Raw genomic sequence first — 17,702 nt, 5'->3', positions numbered from 1 at the left:
CATAGTGTTCTAATCAACTGAGCCAACCGTCTGCTCCCACAGCTTGATGTACTGCTCGATTATATATGACCTTGTGAAAGGCATTTAATTTTCTGAGTCTTCGTTTCCTATCTCTCATATGAGAAACTTGGATGAATTTACTCTAAGCTACGCTGTAATTCGGAAAGGACATTATTATGTATCAACATGCCTCAGAAATGACTGGCCATGTGATATTTGCCACTGTCCTTAAGGCCTAACAAATTATGTTCTATGCCTGGACATGACCCTTTGTAAAACCAGTGTGGAAACTGCTTCGAAAGGTACTTGAGAAATAAGCGGGCAATTGGGAGGCGGCTGCATTGTGGTTGGATGTCTTGCTTCATAATACGGCCACGTTTCCCCTCCTAGACCTATCATTTCCCCCCTCTACCCCCTCAACGCTCCCCCAGCCCAGATCCCAAATACCTTGCTAGAGCGTGAGGTCACAGAGAGAATCTCCAGTTGCTTCAGAGCCGTCCCAGAGAGCATCACCTGTGGGCTCTGCCTCGTCGATGGGGCGGTAGCAAAATATCTTACATTTGAAAAGTCAGAATCATCTGGTGGGAGAGGTAGAGATTGTTTTTAGACTTAGTCCCTTTTGCTTCTCAAAATAAACATCTTTGTGCTGAGTTAAAAGCTTTCCAAGATGTTCACAAGAGAAGGGGAAATTCTTGCCAAAAACTTTAGCCCAGACAGGGATACTGAAATTTTGCTGCCTGTGGAAACACATGGCCAGGCAGGACTCTGGCATAAACACAGTAATCTGTGCTTCACTGATGGCGCTGCAGAGCTGGGGCGGTTCCGAGGCTATGTCCAGGGTGCCCGGGCACAGTGCACGGGGTCCATTCCATTTCCAGTTTTAATTCACAGCAACTCTTGTCTATTTCCAGAACTTACAACGTGGCAAACCTTGGTCCTTATGGTTGGAGGGGTAAAGAGAAACACTTTTCTCACTCTTCTCACAGTTTTAGTTCTGCTTCCAATTCTTAGTAGTTGCAAAATGCTTCAGAAGAGCTAGGCCCAAGAGCCCCTTCTGTAATTTTAGTGTCGTGACTTTGGGCAAGACACTTAACCATCTCTGAGCTGAGACTTGCTGATCCATAAAATGGTGAAAATAATGCCTGTTTTATTTTCCTTACAAGAATGTTGTGAAGATCAAATAAAATAACACAAATGGGGACACTTTGTACATTAAAAGGTACTGTGTAAACACAAGCTATTTTTAATTATCAGGTGTCTCCTCTTCTTCTCTGCTCTTTTCTTTTCCTCAGCTGTTTCTGAGTCCTGTGAGCCTCTTCGTGGTCTTTTCTCAGTCCAGCATTCTCAATGCGGTTCGTGGCCAGCTTCTTAAACGTGGGCTTCTTGCCAGCCAGGCCAGCGTGCCCCTGCAGGTCTGTCTGGCTCCCCAGTTAGAGACCAATCTATAGCCTTTAGTACAACCTCATTCTGCAGTCACGTATGGAGCACTCATGACTCAGTGTCCCATGTCAAGGTTACAGACTTGAATGGGGAGGCCCAGTCCTCAGGGAACACACCATCACATCTCAGCGTCTCAGACCAGTCAAGTAGGTTCATCACCTCTCTGTAAGCTGCGCCCAAACCTTCTCTCTGGCCTCTGCTCCTTGAAGTTCAGATACATCTGGACAATCTGAAGTAACAGTTGAACTTTGATGTCCCTCCATCCTGCTTTTCTGGAGAAAGCAGGTAATTTTATCCAAGTCTCCTGGAAATTATTTTGCACATCCCTTCGCTGACTGGTCTCATACCTCCCTCTCTTCTTTCCCTAATTCAGTACCTAATTCCGTGTTGAGCTTCTGCCTGTGTGGAAATCCGTGAGGCAACGGGAACTGGTTCCTCTTGTATCCACATAGCTGAACCATCGGGACTGAGCACCAAGGCCACCTGTGGCAACATGACTTACTATTTGCTCCAAGAAATTCTTGCCCAGGAACATTAACTTACAGAGTAAGAAATAATTTCACTGTTTGCATCAAGAAATTCTCCCAAACCAATTTATGTGAACAATAAATTGCTCGTCTGGGCAAATGACCCTGTTCTCGTAATAATAGATACTTACCTGGGCAGATGGTTCTCTGATCAAACAACTGCTTGCAACACTTACTTCCAGACCCTCTCAGAGCTGTGTCCATCACTCCTGAACTACTATACAAGTCTTAACCCAATCCCCCCTTTAAAAGACCCACACCCCAAAACCTAGACATTTCTGCCTCTCACCTCCCCCCTGAGATATTCCTAGGACTCCGTGGAGGTGGTCCACTCCCTTATTTCAGTAGGTTTAACAAACGTAGCCGTGCTTGATCAATAGAGTATTCTGGTGGCTTCTTGGGAAGTTTGTAGTCGACAACTTTGTGCATCAATCAGCAAGGCAAGAGAAACAAGGAAAAAAACATTTAATCTAACATCTGCCATTTCTTTAAAAAAAAAAGAACTTTATAGTCATCATGTGAAAACTCAGAATTTGTTGGAGCTCCTTATTCTTACGCTATGATTTGGAATAGTTCTTATTTTGAATGACATGTGAGGTAGTACACCATAAGTGTTTCATTGCTTGGAGCTTCTAGAGGGTTCCATTCAGTCTTGGACACCTCCAAAGATTCTTTTGTCACTCTCTTTTCTATCCATCGTATTTTCATCTTATATTGGAAAGTGATTAGCTAATTGTGTTCATGCTAAAGTAATTGGCTACTATTTGAGGAATGCAACTAAAAATCTTGAGACGGGCTGTATTAGAGCTACTTGACTCTTCTCACTAAACAAAGTGGTTTGTAATCTGGCTCTTTTGCCCAGTTTGAAAGCTGGAAGTTCATCAAAAATGTCACACATGGAAATCAGCACTTGTGGCACTTGTTTAAATTCATGAAATAGCAGTCATTTTAGAGAGAGGAGTTTGGTGAGTCAGAAGCCAATCTTACGGTTCAGTCTGATGGCTGCCAAAGCTAGCCTAGTCTGAGTTTATAAACCGAGACAGTCGAAACTAACATAGCAATCCTGATAGTTACCATGATACCGTGGGTCCCGCTATTATGCTGCCATGGCCTGTATGCTTTCTAAAGCATTTTAGACGTCGAAAGGAAATATTTAAATTCAGTATCTGTCTTTTGTTGAGTTTAAAAGACTTATACGCGTCTTTCTAAGTATGCATCCCATGGCAAATTGAGTCTTAATGTTTTCCCACATGATGCCTTTTATTTTCGGTTTATTTCGGAAAGTCCAAAAGTTGTAATATTTTAAATGAGAGTATTTTACATGCAGAAATTCAATATAGCCTTGTTTCCTGAGCTAGTAAGCTGAGAAGACTAACATTTCTTGAGTATTTGTGTGCCCAGAAGAGACTGAGAAGCTTTCAAAGTCATTATGTTGATTTTGACAACAACCATGTTTGGTGGGTAATAATCTCCCTCTTTTATTGTGCTTTTATTTTTATTTTTTTTTAAGGATGACGCAGCTCACTGTGGCCCATGCGGGGATCGAACCGACAACCTGGTGTTATCAGCACCACGCTCTAACCAACTGAGCTAGCCGGCCACCCCAAAAAGGCCATTGGGATTTTTTTGGTTTTGTTTTCTTAAGGAGGGTGCAGCTCATAGTAGCCCATGCGGGGATCGAACCGGCAACCTTGGTGTTATTAGCCCCATGCTCTTAACCTTCCGAACTAATCGGCCACCCCCTTCCTCTTTTAAAACTGGTGAGCCGAAGCTCAGAATGTAAATAGTTTACTAAGGACCTAGCAAGTAGGTGATAGAGTCAGGGTGTAAGCCGGGTCTACCTGATTTCAAAGCCTGAGCTCACTTTTACCTTACCACAGTGTCACAGACATTAAGTCCCAACCATTTCTGAGTTGTCTTTATCTTCCAGTTTCATCATTAATGAGTATTAATGAATAACATTATTTTCAAAGAATATATAAGCGTTTTTTAAAAGCAAAAACCCAAGCTCAAATGATATCTTTATATACTGACACGCTAATCGAGACCCAGGATCTTACTTAAGTGAACAAATTATTATCCTGAGGTGAAACTTTGAACCAAACTCTAATTCATGAGTTTGCTAATTTGTCTTCTCTGTTTGAAAACATTAACGTTTCTGATATATACATTGCCGTCTTAATGAACTTTTAAGTATTTCACCTGGACATTTTACATGAGTTCTATCTTTGATTAAAAAGTGATTTTTCTAACCTTGAAACTATAATTTGTATCTTAGTACATTTTGTAAAATGATCAAATGGCAAAACATTTTTCAAAAATCCACTTGATTAAAGTTCCAAGACACGGAAGAGATGACGTTGTATTGAACTATTCTCTTTTTTAAATGTTATTTAACAAGTTCTCTGAGTGATCAGAAAGGATTCTCTTCCGCTGCCTATTTTCGTCTTATGCTTTTTCCCTCTTGGTCTGTTTTCTATCCCATTTTATTTTTACGACTTCTTACATTTAAGGACATTTATCACACCCTGAAAATGCTGCTGGAGCATCTCTCTTCTGTTTATGAGTAGGGTAATGCCATTGACATTTTAATATTTCACAACAGCCATCATGACCAGACATTCCCCTATTTATTTTTCCTTTCTACCTCTTCCTCTTTATTTTTCTTAAGCCTGACTAATAAAGCACCTATATGAAATTGAAAGAAAGCTGACTTTTAAAAGGGATGACCATAGCTTCTTTCAGGAAAACACCAAATACGTACCCTAACTGTTCCACAAGTAGCAGGAATCATGGAATGTGAAGCCAGTGAAAAGGATGCAGTATTGTTAGAAGTCAGCAGTTTCTGAGTGGCCTGACTGCTTGGGAGAGGTTCTAGGGAGAGTGGAAAACCTGACCTTTCTTGACATGAGAAGTGCCTTTTGGGGGTTCTCCACACAAAACCAGTAAAGGCTCACCAAGTCACCTATGTGTTTCTTACACTGAGCGCAAGACTCTCAACTGTGACTATTTTAGAGAAAATAGGGCAGAGTTTCTTAGACTTTGTGGAGAACTTTAAAAACCTATCTATTCTACTTTACCTTCCAGGTAAGGTATTCTCCTTATGTATAGAGGAGAAAACAAAGGTCCTGGAAATGTATCTGTATTTATGGATTAGAAAATGAAGACTAGTGGAGGTGAAAGTTTTGTTGTCACAAACAGGTAGAGCACAGTTTATCTCATCTAGTGCCTGGGTAGGCACAGCCCCTGCAGTGATCATCCGGCCATCAGTTAGCTCCTCTGTGCTTATTGGAAGACAGTGCTCCGTCCTCAGGGCAGATCCCCTTGTGCAGTGTGCAACCTACATGAATGTACGTGCCATTCCTGTCCTTGGAGTGGTGTATATGGGAATCAGTAGGTGACCCCTTGGTGCCCTATCAGAGCAGCTGTAAACTTCGGCCATTTTCCTTTCTGCAGTGCCCTGGCCACCTTTCCCACTCCACTTCCTGTAACACAGTACGTAGATCTGGGTGTTCAGCGTGGCCCTTCCCCAGATGCCTCCACTACCTGTGAGTCATAAGCACACATAGTGGTCACTTGGCTCCAACTGTTTTTTTTTTTTTTTTTTTTTTTCCTTTGAGGAAGGAAAAGGCAAAAATCTCTGTGGCTTAAAAGTAGAAGTGTCAAGATGGTGCTACAATTATAGCACCAAAGTCTGGAGAAATGTCTCAGACATGGAAAACATTAAAATATAGAAAGCTGGTTTTCTAAAATAGTTCTGTGGCACTGATTTAAATGGTTTGGATTTTTCCCCTTTTCATTTTAGGCTTATTTTAAAGTTTATTTTACTTTTTTTCCTCATTTGATTGTAATCAGCCATCTAAAAGACAACTGGGAACAGCCTTTGGGAGCAGTAGTTTTTAAGTGATGATGATATATCAAAGTGACTTCAAGAGAAAAAAAAAAAAAAGGGAAACTACAAGTACAATGACCCAGAAAGTAGCTGTGTGCATTCAAGGAGGTTCAAGGCCATTTCTCATTGCTTAAAGGCTTGAAAACAACGCAGAAGAAAATTTTCCAACCCCAAACAACAGCAATATAAAAAAACTGTCACCCAAAATCTTTCTTCCCAGACGAAAAATGTCAAGGATATTTCTAAGTTAATTGGACAAACCATCAAAAGTGACTGTCCTTTTTCGATGCCTCCTCCCTTTGAACGACTTCTGGGTTGGTATCTTTAAACCAGTCTCTTTGTGAAGGTATTTTGTCTTCAGCAAAAATGTGTAGCAAGTCATATATTATTTCTAATATATAAGCTCATTCTTTTGAGCTACCACTGATGTTGGGTCTCCTGCTCCAGATGATTCTAATGTAAGAGTCACATAATCCTGAGTTCCGCTATACTTTCGGAAGTCCACCTGGCTGGGCGCTTTGGCAGAGTGTGGAGCTCCATGGAGAGCTTGTGGTCCCATTGTATTAACAAAAGCCACCCACAGTGAAAATCAACATTTGCTGAACTAGTGAGAGGAAAATAAGTAAGATACTAATATTGCTAGCCATTTCTTTTGGCTCTGTATCAGCACCTGCAGCATATGTCATAGCATTTCCAATTTCATATAACTATAGCCTCCAAAAGTGCTCTTTTTTTGTCCCACGCCTACATTGCAAAAAGATAAAAGTCAAAAATTTAGTTTAAAGTTCATGTTTTAAAAAGATTATGTAACCAACTTGTGAGAGATGGTATCATAACTAGAGATAATTCAAGCAAAAAAGTCTAGTGATGGTATACTGAAAAAAGAGTAACAGACAGATCAATGCAGAATGCACACTCAGTGATAAATGACTCTTTGTGCAGAAGTGTCAGGAGTGCACAAAGCAAAAAGCAGGCTGTAAACAGCACTAGGCAGAGGGCAGTCTTCATATGCATGTTGTTGTTTGAAAAGCCTGCAGGGCATCAATCATTTCAGTTACAACAGCCAGATAAATAATATAGAAACCCTCTGTGATAAAGCCTAACTGAAAGGAAAATTGACATATGTGTATAAACAGAAAGATTTTAATGATACCCCAAAATACACTAATTTGGGTGGTGTGGCATTAAGTCTTGAAGGAAATGCAATCAGCCATAGAAAGCATCTATTCATCCAATCCTATAGCAAAGATTTATTGAGCATCTACTAAGTACCAGGCACCAGTATGTCCTAGAACCACAAAGGTAAAGAAAATATGGTCTCTGCACTGTAAACCTCAGGTTTTATTAAAACAAATGCCATCTACATATACTCCACAGACATGCATTCATATGTGCACTAGAAGAATTTCGTAGCACCTCAATTTGTAATTTTCCAAATTGGAAACAACCCAAATGTCCATCAACAGGAGAATGGATATACTGTGCGGTATTCATACAAGGAGATACTATTCAGCAATGAAAACAACAGCGCCTACAGCAATATGGATGAATTTTATAATGTTGAGTGAAAGAAGGTGGATAAAAAAAGTCACATTGCATGATTCTATTTATGTAAAGTTTAAAACAGGCAAAAATAAAATGGGGCAAAAGAGCACAGAAGAGGGCTTACCATGGGGCTAAGGTAGTAACTTGTAGTAACAATGGAGGCTGCTGGATAATGTTTGTTTGTGTTTGTTTGTTTTTTCAGATCTGGGTGGTGGGTACACACTTGTGATTACTTTGTGAAAGTTTCTTATTCCGTGCACTTATGTATGTGTATATTTGTATTTCTATTACATTTCTATTAAAAAGTATATTGATAAATAGATGTCAGGTATTTTAAGGGCTATAGCTTAATTTGTGTTAATTGTTCGTAGTGTTTTCATTCTAGAACCTATTCTTGGCCTGTCTGTAATTCGCCTCAATTTTCCCATGCTGGACCTCTGTTTAAAAGAGAATGAGTATTTGGAGATATATTATTGGTGATGTCATTAAAGACCTTTAAAGAATTACTGCTTTTCTTCCAATTTTGATAAAAATTAACCACATTTTGGTCCACTCATAATTTAACAGCTACTCTAGAATGTTTAGAATTCTGCTGAAAAGTTACCCTAAGAGCAAGTTAGTGTATAAAAACTTGGTGAATATTTTTTAATCAAGTTCAGATCTCAAATTAAATAGTTATTTGATGTCTGCTTTCTTCATATTAAAAATCTATAAAGAGGCTTTTGTCAGGATTTTAGGTTCTGAGAGATATCTGGTTGGGGCCCAAGAAAGTCACAAACCCTGCCAATTACTATTTAGTAGCTTTTGTTTATATGGGCAGAGGCCCTAGAAGAACCCCAGATTTGTCATTGAACAGGTTAAATTCTCGTAGGTGTTGGGGAGAACACCATAAATCATATTTACCCAGGGCTGGGACCTTGAGTTGACAAGTTTTACTCACCTTAACTAGTAACGCTTAGAATTTCCTCAGTGCCTTTTCACCTAAGTCCATGAGTGTGTTCTCAGAATGAAATGTACTTTCATGGGCATTCTGGGGTTATGAGAACCCCTTCTGTTACATCAAAGTGTTCTCAGGTTGTAGACTCATGCAGTATTTAATTTATAAGTATTATTTCATAACGCATAGACTTCAAGAGCTAGAAAATGTATTACAGGAACAGCTGACAAGCAAGAAATAAATACTACTTCCACAATAATGAATTATGACACAAAAACAATGTTGAAATGAGCCTAACCTAAACCATGGCCACATGTGTCCTATAAGTGCTAGTACATTATTTACTTTAAAATAGGATGAAAAATTCTCATCCTATAAATTGAGCAGGTGGACTGACATTAGTAATGCATCCTCTCAAATGCACCAAAACATCCATTAAAAAATATGTTTAGGTGCTCGCGTTGGCAGCACATAGACTAAAATGGGAACAATACAGAAAAGATTAGCACGGCCCCTGCGCAAGGATGACATGCAAGTTCAAATTAGTGAAGCGTTCCATATTTTCAGTTTAAAAAGCATAAATAAATAAATAAATAAATAAATAAATAAATAAATAGTGTGTGTGTGTGTGTGTATGTTTAGTTATGGAAATTTGCAAACACACACAAAAGTAGAGAGAAAAGCATAATGCACCCCCATGTATTATTAATTACCCAGTTTCAACAAAATTAATATTTTATCAATCTTGTTTCATCTGTCCCTTCCCCACATCCTTTTCTTTCCTTCCTCTCTTCCTCCCTTCCTCCCTTCCCTCCTTCTTTCCTTCCTTCCTTCGTTCCTTGTTTTCTTCCTTTTTGCTGAAAAGTTTTAAATAGTCTCTGATATCGTGTCATTTTGCTTGTAAATACTTTAATAAACATCTGTAACAAGACTTTTTTAAAAAAAATGTAACCACCACATCATTATCATAGCCAGCAGAATAATGAATAATTTCTTAACATCTAATGTCCGGCCATCTTTAGGTTTTCCCAGTGCTCTCAAAGATGTATTTTCCAGTTGGTTTGTTTGCAAAAATGGTCCACACAATGCATTTGTGTGTTATGATTCTTAAGTCTCTTTTATTTTATGAGAGCCTCTCTCCTCTCCACTTCCCTCACCTTTTTTTTTTCTTTTTTTTTTTTTTTTTTAATGCATCAATCTGTTATAGAAACTGGCTCATGTTTTTCTGTAGGATGTCCTCCATTGTCGATTTGGCTGACTGTTTCCTTGTGGTTATTTAACTTGTTCCTCTATCCCCTGTGAGTGGTAGTGAAACCTAGAGGTTGACTAGGTTAAGGTTCAATGATTTTTTATAGCAAGGCAGCCATTTCAAGCTTTAATTTGCTTAATTTAATATGCTTTCGGACTCTGCATAATTTTCTTCTACATCTTTTTTGTTTTTAACTCCTGTTTTATATGGTACCGGCATACCTGGTTTTATCGTGTCTCGCTTTATTGTGCTTTACAGATGTTGCATTTCTTACACACTGAAGGCAAGACGCTCCACCAGCAAAAATATCATGAGACGCGCTTTATTGCGATATATGCTTTACTGAGGTCTGGAACTGAAGCCGCAGTATCTCTGAGGTGTGCCTGTGCTTTTTCCGGCCAGTGCTTAGCCAGTCACCGATCAGCAGAGCCGAGAAGAGAACCTAAATCTTCTCAGGCCTCATCCTGGGCCCTTCCCATCACAGAATGCCTCTGGAAGGATAAGGGCTGTCTTGTTTCTCACATCGGTCATAATCTTTTGAAATTAGAACCCCGCAGCACTCTTGGAAGTACAGGCTACTCTTCCCAGTCAGGGACTCATAAAACCCACAGTAAAGGCCATGTCCCGTGTTGGTTTGGCTGAGAATGTTCTTTACCATTCAGCAGTAACTTTTATAGTATCGAACAAAACGGAAGGCCGGGCCAGGGGTCTCTTCAGAATCATGTAGCTTTACACTGCGTGGGCTGGGGGCGAGCCTTCCCTTCTCCTGAATCTTAACAAGTCTTCTCAGCCAGGTTTAGCTTCTGAATTTCTAATATTTAATTGTGTAGATTAAATACCATGCTAACTAGCATGGTGGCATTTTTCTGTTGGTTTATTGCCATGGTCTCGTGAACCGATGAATGTGGAGCTAGAAGTCATAGTCTCATTTTAAAAGAAGTGATGCAACATCAGGAGTTTTGGTGTAGTTTTCTTACTGTGGTTGTTTACGTTTCTAAGGTGGAGGGAAAGTGAACAAGTTAAAGAAAAATGGCAACTTGCACGCTGGATAAAAAGTTACAGAGTGCTAAATCAGCTCATCGTTTTTTCTCTTTCCCACATGCAATATTAATGGCATCCAATCAGGGACTTGTGCTGATAAAAACCCATTTTTCCTGGGTGGAGATCATAGAAAACAAGCGTTGGCCAGGGTTACTTACTGTGACCAGAGCAGCAGAATCTGCTCACAATCTGCTCACAGAGGAAGATGTCTGATTAAATAAGGCCCTGATTAAAATTCTACCTGTGTTTGTTTTGGACTTGAAAGAACTAGACTTTCGCAGCATTTTTACTTAAATGAACGTAAGTTTGCTGTAGTGAGATATTCAGGAATAGTCTTTATATTTGGATAAGAGTTATGACATGAGCTTACCTCAAAAATGTATTTTATGGTATTAAAATATTCATAGTAGGATTTAGAAGCATTTCAACAAATTCTTGTAACTACTAATCAGCAGAAGTTATCATGACTGTTAATATTTCTATTTCCCTGTTTCCACTCTCATCCAATGCTTCTAATTTGACTGCTGCTGGGCATGTTACAAAATGAGTTTAATACATCAAAAAAATTTGGATTTCATTGGCTTAGATTTTAATTTTACACATATTTTATCTTTATACCTGTTATGATTTTCAATATACAGTGGCAAGAAAGTATAGGGTGATTTTTTTGTGTGCCAAACAGGGAAATTTGAGATTGCATAAACCAGTTCCTCTGAAGTGTAAGTAGCTTGAGTCTTAATAGCAGTTGAATGTTACACTGTATGTTCCTACTATGTTTGTGTGTGTGTATATACACACATCTATACATAGAAATGGATCTATTAATATGGTTGCCTTAGTAAAATCATTGAGACCTCTAAGAAGGGTATCAGATGGAGAGTTGGGGGGATTCTTATGAGGAATCTATTGAATTCTTATAATTCAATCATAGTGACCTTAAGCCCTGGTGAATAAAAATAATATAATGAAAATACCAAGAATTATTCTATAATATCAAAGAACAGCAGCTGGGAAGGGAAAACAGCAAGGTGAATTTTGTTTATGTTTCAATAAACACATATTTTAAGAATTAACTAAAACCCTCACAATATTTACAATTTCTGCTATGTATATTTTATTATTTCATTTGTTGTATCGAAAACTCTTAATATGAAAAGGACTCTTGTAGGAGAGGGGTCAGGAGAAATGGAAACAGTTGTTGTATGTCCTACCCCCAAAGAGGAACTGTAGGAGGTAGGACAGGTGCTTACAGCTGTGGGAAGAGGCTCTCTCTAGCCAGATCCCAAGGGGCTTTGGGAAAAATGAAAGCTACTAGCCTGGGATGAACAAGCAATGGAGCTTTACCAGCCTGGGATCAGACTGCTTCCTCAGTCGCAGACAGACTTGGGTGGTGGTCCTCAACTCTGGCTGGACGTTAGGGAGCTTTTCCAACTTGCCTGAGCTGAGCTGGTGGGCCTGGGCCTGCACGTGCTAAACACTCCCGGGTGTCTCTTCTGTGCTGTCAAAGTTCAGATTTTTCTCACTTAATATATTTTTGCAAGTGCAGCATCTGAAGATGTTTCTTTTCTAGTTTATAATGTGCAATTACTGTATTGTGCTGTTATATAAGTCATGATCCCTTAGTTCTGTGGGTCACGGCCTAGTTAGACTTAAAGTATAAGAAACTGAGAAAAAAATATTAGCACACTCAAAATTTTTTAAGTAAAAATAATATAAAGTGTACTTTAAAAACAGCTAAGTACAGTTGGAATTACTACACGTACACGTCGTGTTAAAATAATGCTTAAAATAAGCTTTAAAGAAATACCCAGAACCAATCTGGTACCTTTATACTAACCACTAATTGTTGTTTATTCTTAGCTTGGTTATTTATAATCAGATTACTTTAAAAAGTTTTATCTATTCTCTAAATCCTTATCTTGGAGATAGATCTCTTTATATTAAACACTAGCATATTCTTAGATGACTATTTTCATCCAAAATAATTTTCTATTTTTTGGAAAGAAAACGGAATTACTTGTTGATTTTTCCATATGTCTTTAATTACCTTTTTTATATCTTGTGTAGGTAAAAAATGTAATGCACTTTTTTCACGTTAACAGTCATAATGCAAATTTATTTTCGATATGTTTGCCATATAAAATAATGAGTTTAGTTGCTACAAAAACATTCCATTTTAAAACAACATTCAGTAAAAGAAATGATAGAGTTAGAAAGTTACCATTTTGCAACCATCATAGAAACAACTGATTAAGGCCAGAAGCATCAAAGGATGCTAAAATCATCTGGTTCAACTTTGATGGGATATCTACTTAGTCTTCAGGTATTCACATATTACAATAACAAAGGGGAAAATAGTAACCTTGTAGGAGAGAGAGCTGGGCAGTACCTTAACCAAGAGAGACCACGGAAGAAATGACAAACTGGTATCATCTACCTCCTAATGTGATGCACTCAAGACACAGCATTACCTGTGTAGTGTTCCTGCACAAAACACGTAGCCAGAAACTAAAAAAAAAAGAAAAAAAAAAAGAATTAGAACAGCCCTAATTGAGGGACATACTATAATTGGTCTAAATTCCAAAATTGTTCATGTCACGGAAGGCTGAAGAAGTGTTCCAGATTTAAAAGAGAGTAAAGAACAGGACAAACAAATGCAGATCGGGATCGGGTTCTGTATAGAAAAGATCATTATTTTTCCATAAATGCTGTTAAGGGGACAACTGGAGAAATTTGTAGATGCTTGTACAGGACTGAGTCAATATTAAAGTCCCAGAATTTGATCATCGCACTGTTGCTATGCAATACAAATCGTTTTTATGAAATACATGCTAAATACTTAGGGGTAAAGAATCATGAGGTCTGCAATTTACTCTGTAAGCTTTAATAGTTTCCCAAAAGTAATAATAAAATTAAAATCATTGTATACATTGAGAGAGAAAGATAATGTGGCAAATTGTTAGTAAGTGATAACCTAAGTGACAGATGTAAGGAAGTTCATTGTACTATACCTATAAGTTTTCAAAACAAAACATTTGGAAACCACATAAACAGAATACTCAATAGCCTTCTAAAGACTCAGACATAGTTTTGCAAAGGTCTCTAGTATAGTTTCTTTTTTCTTTACTTTTTCCTTTTTACCTACTTTTGACTGCTTTAACAAGGGTTTAATGATCTGTGAAGAGACAGGAAAGCTTTAGGAAAGCATCTTCCTTAAAGGAAATCATGGAAAAATTGACAAATCCTTTTACAGTCCCATTACCATCTCCTAATTTATTGGTTTAATAAGTTCAGGATTTTTGGTAGTTACATTTTTCTGTGTTTTTTTTTTTTTATTATAGTAAAATATACGTGAAATTTACTATTTTTAATGTCATTGAGTACATTCACGTTGTTGTAGAACCATCACCACCGTCCATCTCCAGCACTTTTTCATCATGACATACTGCAATTCTGTACCCATTAAACAATACTCCCATCCACCTCTTTATAGGTCTTTGTATGTTCTGGATATTAATCCCTTATCAGATATGTGACTTAGAAATATCTCCCATTCAGTGTTGCCTTTTTACTCCTTTGATGTATAAAAGTTTTCAATTTTGACGAAATCCAATTTGCCTATTTTTTTCTTTTGTTGCCTGTGCTTTTGGTGTCGTATCCAAGAAATCATTTTTATTTTGTTTTTTAAAGGAGTGAATAGGCGTAGGTTTTTTTTCTTTGCGTTTTAGAATAGGAATGATAATTCTAGTTATTTATAATTTCTGGAATGTGCAACCCATACATTTTGGCCTCAGCAGTGTGTAACTTCAAAACGAAGTTACATTTCCTTTTTGTGACTAAATTATCACTGATCCCTTTGCTGAAATGTAGTCCTTTTAAGTCTTCCCTCTGCTATTTCTGGAAAATTCTCTGGGGATTTCCTCATGTGCTCCAGAACAAATCGCTCAGTTTGATTTCTTTTTTCTTTTTTTACTTCTGTTCAAGCTTCTTCCTTTCGCTTGTGCTGCCAGTGACCCTGGTGAAATGTCCCTTCTGCTGGGCACAGGTGACCAGAGGTCGAGACCTGCTGCTGAGGTCTGACTCAGAGATGACGAGAACTCTCTTCTGCCTTCCCACTGATCCAGGTACCTGGAGCTTCTTGGCACAGATGCCTGTCTTGACTTGTCTGCCCCTAGGTGGGCACAGATTGTGGCCCCATGGGTGGCAGAAGAGGACCCTGGCAGGCCACACGCTGCATTTCAGGATGGGAACCTAGGGTCCTGTTAAGGAGGAAATTATTCTGATACTTATTCAAACAGTAAGGAAAAAAAACTTGACTCACAACTGTTGCAGTAGGTGTGAAGACTGGCGGTATGGGAGCGAGAGCAGGCTGAACTTGAGTACAGCAAGGACAAGTGGAGATTTATAGCCAAGGAGCAGAGTGTGGGGGAGGGGTGTCAAGGAATGAAAAATGACTAAGGAGGCATCAAAGGTGGAGGGATTCTTGTTAAACTGACTTAACAGCATTCTTGCTGAAGGCAGGTCAGGGTGATCAGGTATCAAGGCTGGGGAGAAGGAATTTGATCAGATACCAAGGGTGGGGGATTCTCTCAAAACTGACTTAGCAGGATTCCCGCTACAACTGGGCTATTGAGAGCCCCGCAAAGACCAATGTTGAGGCCGAGTCAAGAGGAGAGCTCAGAGGAGCCTGTCTAAAGTCTGGTGAGGTGGGAGTCTTTGTTGGTCCTTCCTCCTGTTCAAGGAAAAAAGAGACATTCTTTCTTCCTGTAGACAATACAAGCCCATGTCTCATTGGTTGCCTTTTGTTCATTAAGAACTAACGGAACCATCTGTTAAAACTTGCTAGTAGGTCAGCCCGTTGAGAAGTTTTCTAGATATTGGGCTTGAAACCTCCTTAGTTAGTGGAATGAGGACAATCTGATGGTTTCCTGGTTGAATGTCTCTGATGACAGCACAGACACCACTGTCGCAGTCGTGGGTATTTCCTGAAGCAGAGCATGGAAGATGTAGGCTCTCCCGTGAACTTCCTGACCGGCCCCGCCTGGCCGCAGCTCCAGGAACAGAGGTCGCAGGTGTCCAGCTTCTACTTGTAGGCCTTCTTTAAATAGAAGACCACTCGGAGCCCCAGTGAAGGTCTGGTTTTAGTTCCTAATGACTCTAAGGCAGGAGGTGGGGAGAAAAATGGGAAACATTAATTTGGAGAGTTGTAGACAGATAATTGGAGGAAACTAGAACTGAAAATTTGATGAGGACTGATTAAAATGTAAGAAAGAAGGATCCAGTCCAAATTACAGATAAATAATGAAACCTCAAAGACAATAAATAGAACCAGAATTGGATAACTCAGAGGTGTGCTCTACTTTTCCTATAAGTTATGAAACACTAACATATCCTGTAGTTTGTAGTTTATGAAACATGAAATTTCTCTCTATAGTCACCTTCCTTTTTGATTCTTATTTGCAAAATAAACCTGGTCTCATTAGATTTGGCCTGATTGTTTATATAAGTTCAGCAACAATATAATTGACCATGTAGGCCTTTTTAAGTCTGTGTTGCTGGAACTTTAGTAAGGAATCTCAAATTAGACTTTTAAAAACGTTTGAAACTAGGAAGCCAAGCCAAGAACTCACTACCAAACTTTACCTGCAATACCTATAGGTTTGGGTGATTTCCTCTCTTCTCCGAGGTCCCCAAAATATCCTAGGGGTTCCTGGGCCTGCCAGGAAGTGACTTTCCTTACTTACCTGTAAGACCAGGGACCCTGTACATCAGGTACCAGGCTTATTTTCCCAAGAGGGCTTTGTAAACATTGGCTGCATAAAGTCAGCCTTAGTGCCTTAAAACTGTCTGGTCATATGTGATTCTATGGGTTATCCTTTTCAAATACAGTATTCCAGTCAAAACGTGATATGTAATTAATTTTTCCAATTATGTTCTGTTACAAGGAGGACATATTCTTATTGAATTCATCCAAATAATAATTTTGCCATGTACATAAATGTAATCAATAAGAATTTCTTAATTCTGGAGGAATCAGACAGAAAGAAAAGAAAAATAAAGGTTCAATTTCTATTTATAAAAGTACACTCACTAAATTGTTGTGGGCTTTGCTTGCTTAAGAGAAAAGGGAAAGGGGTGTGTTATATCCAGAAAATAGAACATTTGAAAAGTAGCGAAGTTCCTTAATCAGATAATTCAGTCCCATGTAATTCAGTCTTGCTCTGCTTGATCTTGGGTTAGCAGTTTTATGAACCTGTCGGCTTCTCAACTAGAGTTCTGGAAATCCTTACTCAGTTCAGTGGTGCATCTCAAAGTTATTTAAGCAGTGCCACCAAAAGCCTGGATCCCAGAGTGCCTGCCCTGTTCTTTTCCATGGTTCCGTGGGTCCCTCTTCTTGTTGAAGATGAAGCACTCTGGGCTATAGTTGATCGCAAACACTTCCAAGAAAGTATCAGAGTAAAGTAGTAACTATCTGCGGATGACAAAAGACTTAACATGGCCATGGTTAATGATCTGATGCGAGCTCATTTGAAGAGGCAATTTGGTTATTTCTGTGGCATACATTTAAAAATAATAACTGGACTTAGGACTGACAGCATTATACCGGACATAGGACAGCAAGGGTATTGACACATTTCTATGAACTTCATACAATTTCTGAAATATTTATATCAATGACACTTACCCATACAAATACAACCTAGGGAAGGTTAAGCACTCTTCTTGACAATTATTTTTAGGCCATTCAACATGCAAATAAACCTAATTATATTTTAACAACTCTCTTTTTACCAGGTGAAAGAACAAATCCTCTGAGGTTTTCCAGGGGCCCTCTGAGAAATCTCAAAGTCCATTTGAGATCAAGATTTCACTTAAAATTTGATTTTGGGAAGGCAAAATTGTCAAAAATGTCAAAAGGTTAAAACATTTGATTAAGTAAGATCCTGGGTCACTATGAAATAATACTGAGCTACCTATTTAACCGAAGTGATAATAAAATAATTTAAAAAGTAACTATAGGAGGTAAAATAACTGTAAAAAAAACAAAAACCGTAGCTCTTTTAAAATGTC

At 38.6% G+C, this 17,702-nt stretch overlaps 1 protein-coding gene and 1 pseudogene across 1 annotated transcript in view; both read left to right on the top strand.

Moving 5' to 3' along the window:
* JADE1 (jade family PHD finger 1) overlaps positions 1 to 17,702 on the top strand; it is a 147,702-nt gene that overhangs the window by 33,060 nt on the left and 96,940 nt on the right. The gene's annotated exons all lie outside the window — the stretch shown is intronic.
* Positions 8,794 to 8,906, top strand: LOC141573027 (U6 spliceosomal RNA; annotated as a pseudogene).

The sequence above is a fragment of the Rhinolophus sinicus genome, chromosome 15, assembly GCF_057876585.1.
Source record: "Rhinolophus sinicus isolate RSI-liver-muscle chromosome 15, RSI-T2T, whole genome shotgun sequence".
NCBI classification, from domain to species: Eukaryota; Metazoa; Chordata; class Mammalia; order Chiroptera; family Rhinolophidae; genus Rhinolophus; species Rhinolophus sinicus.
This window is presented reverse-complemented; position numbering and strand designations above follow the sequence as displayed.